This window comes from Crocodylus porosus, unplaced genomic scaffold (genome assembly GCF_001723895.1).
Source record: "Crocodylus porosus isolate Cpor-Errol unplaced genomic scaffold, CroPor_comp1, whole genome shotgun sequence".
In the NCBI taxonomy this organism is placed as follows: Eukaryota; Metazoa; Chordata; order Crocodylia; family Crocodylidae; genus Crocodylus; species Crocodylus porosus.
In genome coordinates this window covers 42584521-42590500 of record NW_017728931.1, presented here as the reverse complement: position 1 = coordinate 42590500, position 5980 = coordinate 42584521, and positions in this window count along the sequence as shown.

Genomic DNA, 5980 nt, shown 5'->3' with positions numbered 1-5980 from the left:
GCTTCACATTTAAAGACCCACAAAAGTAACTCAATGCTCACACGCACCCTCCACCACGAACACGGCCTTATTTAAGTATAGAGGCTATCACTCAACCAGGCATTGGGGCACCACCCAGTCTGCACATCTGCTCAGACAAAAAGGTGCAATCATCATCTTACACTTACTGATTCAACCTAACACACTCAGGAAACAAATCTCTTTAATTTTATTTTTTTTCAAAATTCAAGTTGCCCCAGCTACACAGGAGCAATATTGGCAGGTGAGGCACTAGAACAATAGGGCCAACCCTTCTGGCAGGCCTACAACAAAAGCCTGGCACCCTCCCCCAGTGCCACACTGATCATCTGCCCAATCTGCTGTTCTGCTTTCTGCTCCCAGGCAGTGGCTGCCTGTGCTATATGTGGCAACCATGAACATCAGATGGCCACCCCTGTATGGCCTGGTCACAGGCCCAGTCTGTTTTAGAAGTGCCAAACATACTCTTCAGATGTCAAGAGACCTATTCTTGCAACATTACAATAATGCATGCTACTCAGTATTGTATCACATGATAACTGGCTGCCATGCAAAAGCCAGCCTGCTAACAAGCTTCCAGTAATTTTAAAAGAAGAATTCTCCAGTTAAACTGATCTCATCATCCTAGGAGTGACATTTCCATCCCACATCACATATAAACGTTTGCGTTCTGGAACCGTTCTTCCAACACCTTAAACTTGAAGACCAGACGTCATAGACAACTATTGTTTCTGACATGAAGTCCACTGAAATCTTTTATTCACTGTTTAAATTACATATATTTTTAAATCCCAATATGTTGTTAAGCTCAATGATCTCCTGTTTTACACAGCATGCCACCAGTTAAGTTTCACACATTAAACATCTTTGGAGCCCCAGATAAGATTTTTGTTTTAAAAAAATAAATCAATCCCATATACTTTTCTCCACAACATGGACAGAAGGCCCAGTTAAGACTGGTTGGATAACTTAAGTATGCGTTCCCATATTTTAAACTATTCAGGTGTTTTTAAATTTAACCTTAAAACAAGAATTTTCAGTTTGCACTAAGTTCATTTGTCATTCATATGTTGTTCCAAAACCCTTGTACTTGTTTTGATCTTTCAGTTACTGATACATCTCTCCAGAAATTCTCTCTCTTTTTAATTTAAAAATGCTGTTGGGGAATGCTGAAGAACTCCTTCAAGGAGAAAGTTTTACCATATCTTTATCCAGCTGATGATACATGATGTCATGTGTGCATGAACATGCGTGCTTTAATTTTAAGGCCACATTTAGCTTAAAGCAACTGGAGCATATTATATGCCCATCATGTTCACAGTTGCCTTGCATCACTTGGGAAGTACAAAGCAATTCAAGCATACTGGTGAATTTGGGCCTTCAGTTAATTAGTGCAGCAGTCAGCAACCTTTTAGGCTGCAGGCAACTGAGTCAGAGGGAGGCAGGTAGCTGGGCAAATGCTAGGACCCAGCCATGGCTGCTGCCGCCACTGGCCACTGCTGCTGAACAGCATAAGGAGGGTACCAGCTGCTGGCTTTTCCCTGCAGCAGCATGGAGAAAACAACTGCTGCTGAAGCCCCCTGCTGCTAAGTGCCACCAGAGCTCCATAACCACAGGCTGAGGTATAGATTGCCAGCCCCTGTACTAGTGTACACCATGGAGCTTTCAGGAACAGTGACAATGAAGCCAACCCTATGGCAAATGGCCAACAATTAAACTCTTGAGAGACATCTAGCTCTCTCCTACCACCATTCATTTCAGCCAAAAGAAATGGAGCACGTAAACAGCTGAGAGAAAACTGAACCTACCATCCGCTCATGTCATAATAGAGCCGCTCATGAATGATCTGTGCTAGTGTTACAAATACCAGAAAGAGACAGCATGATCTTCATACATACAGTACCATCCCCTCTATCATTAAAAGAAAAAGAGGGGAGTGCCTAATTTCCATTTCTATATTATTATTTTGTGCATCTTTTATCATTTGTCCCTTGCACACATGTTACTACTTCTCCAAACAATACTAATTCTTCCTCCTTCATTCGTATTAGTTTTTCCATGCAATTTCTTTGTCAGGAACAGACCCCTTTCTTTTTCTGTCATTCTTTGACGCTTGGAAATTGAGCCATTTGCTTATACTGCTCATGAAAATCATCAAATAACGTTTATAAGGGGGCCTGAACCTGCTGTCCCGTTTATAAGGCTACTTGTACTTCTGCTCCCTTTCTGATCTGAGTGAATCCCCTTCATGTGTCAGACTCTGTGCCTTTACTTTCCCCAGGTTTGAACTGACCAGTTCTCTCACTCCTGGACTGAGCTAAGCCACAATTTGCTGTGCAACAATCAAGCTAATGCAGTAGGTCTGACTAGGTCTAGTTCTTCTCTTTGGGAGCCTGCTCCTTATAGATTATACTGTGATCAAACTTAATTTTAAAATTAAGTTAATATATTGTTAAGCCATCAGGAGAGCTAGAGAAGAAAGGTTTTAAACCAGTATGCAACAGGGGTGGGCAATTTTGGGGGTGGCATGCTGGTCAACACCCTCCTCACCCACCCTACAACAGCCCAGAGCCCACTCGACCTTGGGCTCCTCCCTGCCACCCGCAGCAGCAGAGCATACAGCTCCAATCCATCCCACACCCTCTCTAGACTCACCCCAGCCAAAGCGGACAAGCTCTGGACCAGCCAGGACCTACGCACACAGCCCTGACCCCAGTCTGCTCTGCACCTGCTCCGGACTGCCTGCACACAGTGAGCAGTGGTGGCAACAGCAGTGGCCAGGCAGAAGCTACTGTTGGGTGCAGGGCAAAAGCAGCTGCTGCCCCCTCACTGCTGCCAGGTCCTTCTGCTGCAGCCACCTAGAGTCTGTGCACAGCCTGTTCTGCAGTTCCTGTCCACTACAGTCACCGCTACCACAGTGGCACTTCCCAGCTGGGGAGCAGTGGCAGTGAGGAGGAGCCACAAGCTCCAGGGAGACCGCAGCAAAAAGGGTCCAGCAGGGGTGAAGGGGAGGCAGCTGCTTTTCTGCCCAGCTGCTGCAACTGCTGCTCACCATGGGCAGGCAGTCTGGAGCAGGCCAGGACTGTGTGTGTAGGTCCTGGCTGGTCCAGAGCTAGTCTGCTCCAGCCAAGCCAAGTCCACAATGGGTGCAAGGCAGGCCAAGGCTGGGGCTGTGCATGCAGGTCCTTGCCAGTCTCCATAGAGCTGGGGCCAACGATGGCAGCAGTCGGAAGGAGCCACCAGCCCTTGGGCTGCCTAGAAGTGGAGTCCAGCCGCAGAGCTACCCCAGTCCCACTGAGCACCTGCGACCAGCGGGACATACAACAGACCAGACAGCACGTGGGCCAGGTGGGACTGAGGGACATGCTGTGGGTTGGACAAAGTCCTTCTGCAAGCCGGATCTGGCCTGCAGGATCGATTTTACCCATCCCTGGTCTATATGCATGTCTGTCTTTCCTAGGAGCTTACCATCTCCTGATGAAATCCTAGGCATACCTAACATTCTTCACATGTCCACAACAGGTGTTCAGAGCACACACATAATAGACAGAAGTATTCCTTTTTAAATTACTATAATGCTGTGGTGTACCTAGGTTATGACCTTTTTCCTAGACAAAATGCATTTTACAGGTTGAAGACTGCTATCATTTTAAGTTCAGCAGCTCCGATATTGCCTTTCATGTCCCTCTCTCCAGGTCCCTTCATCCCAATAGCCAGGTCAATACACAGCATTCATAAACTGCTAGAGAGTAGCTCCAGTTCCATCACACCTACCTATTAAAAATATCTATTTCATTCATTTCCATCACCATGTTTCAGTTTTTTCAGGATGAACTTTTGTATTACAGAATAGAATAAACAGGCAATTACATCTGCTAAGAAAGAGATTAAGGGAAAATTGGTTTAAGAAGCAATTTTTATCATCCAATACACTACTGACAGAGTACTGAAGTTCTGCTACAACATGCCTATTGCCTAGAAATGTTTTATAGCCGTGTCAAACACAAACTAGATCCCTATGATGAAAAAGCACATTTGCTTAAGGACGACTTCTTCAAGAGGTTCTCTATTTAATTCAAAATCAAAAAGGTTTAGTTAAATACCTCATCTAAATTTAACCAGACTGATAACATGCGGACACTACAAGTATGGACAGACGTAACACTGAGAACACTCTAATTACCCTATAAAACCCAAGAATCTAGCCATGCATGCCACATTAGACCAGTTGAAATTTCCTGGAACATTTCAAAAAAGCACACTGGGAAAATTATGTACTAATTTGATTCTCCTTGAACCAGTTTAGGGTTATGTGTGGACATAGAACATTCTGTGCCTAGTGTCTGGTCAGTCCTCTGGACGTCCTAAACTGCACCACTCCTCACCCCCCACAAACCATACTAGGGCTCCCCTGGGATGTGACTAGGGCTCTACTGCCTACAGAAACAACAGCTCACATGGCAGGGAAGCAAAAAGCCTCTGTATCAGTTTCAGTTCCATGCTAGGGACCCTGGGCAGGGATCTCTGCCTTATCTGGGATGGTGGGGGGTGGAGAGGTAGCCAGGTTCTGGAGAGGGTGAAAGTAGAGGGCTTTATGGTTTGTGGCAAGCAGAGGTGGTTGGGCTGTAACAGTAAAACACCTGTCAATTGCTGGGTGGAGAAAAAAGCCATTGCCCAATGGGTATTTAACAGAACAGAATGGCTGTCAATTCTATACTCAATGAGAAGTGAATTAGTCCATCAACTGTTAACTGTTCCTCCCTCTCTGCCTGCACCACGTACCCTGCTTTCAAGGTTCCCCCTGCTCACAGCTCTATGCAACTGCTGGCAATGCAAGGTACTCACAGCTTTCTAAGGAAAGTCCTTTTAAACCTGCAGTGTGAAGGGAGGCTATGGGAAGTCTCAAAGCAACCAGCTGCCTTGCAATGGCACGGAGGCCCCCCACCCTGTATCCTCCCCAACACAGACACATGCCTGGTCACCCTCTGTCTGGGTACCACCACAGAGTCCCATACTGTGCAAACAAGCCCAGGCAGGATGGGCAGGTGAAGCAGGCAGGGGCTGCCTGAAGGCTGGTGCCCTTGCAGACTGCCCAACACAGAAACATCACTAAACTTGGAACTTCCAAGCCACTGTTCCCCCCCACCAACTAACAGGTGCCTCGTGCAGCCCTCCATCTTTTTTTGCTCCCTTGCAGAAGCCCTTTCCTTCCTCATCTACGCCAAAAAGTGAAACCAATCTGTGAAGTTTGTCAAATAAAAAAAAGAAACAAAATACCAGAGGGGCGATAAAAAAGCCATCACGGCACAGTTCCATACAACCCTCACAGCTTACCTTTGCTCTCTGCCCTGCAACTACCTCTGGGTCAGCATGAAGTCTGCTGCACGCTTCACCCATGCCCCTATTGGGGAGGGCACGATCTGCCCAACCCGGTAACACCAAGCCCTGCTCCTTACCAGGGGCTCCTGCTGCAACCACCCTGGGCTATCCTCACACCCTGAAGCAAGGGGGTGGGGGGGTGTCTCCAAACATATATATGCCTCTCGGCCTCTTGAAGGCTCAGATCAAGTATCGTAATGTGCACTACATCCTTCAGCCCATTGCCTGCTTTGTCCCATACCTGCATTCTGGGTAAGGACAAACCTGGTGGAAGCAGAGCAGGAGCTGTGCCTTCAAAACGCGCGGTTAAAACAAGCTTGCCCTGATAAGACCCACAGGCTGCCGGCAGAGGCAGGAGAAACGCGGGGCAGCAGGGGGAGGGGTGGGAAGCTCAGAGCCCAGTCGCCCCTGTGGGGGGAGGGGAAGGGAGAGGCTGCCCGCCTGCAACCACGAGACGCGCCTAGGGGGAGGGTGTCCCGGTGCCCTCCACTCCTGTCGCGACAGCACGTGTCCACGGCCCCGGCGGCGACGCGCGGGAGGCACTTACCGGCCGTGCAGTGCAGCGGCGAGGCGACGGGCGGCG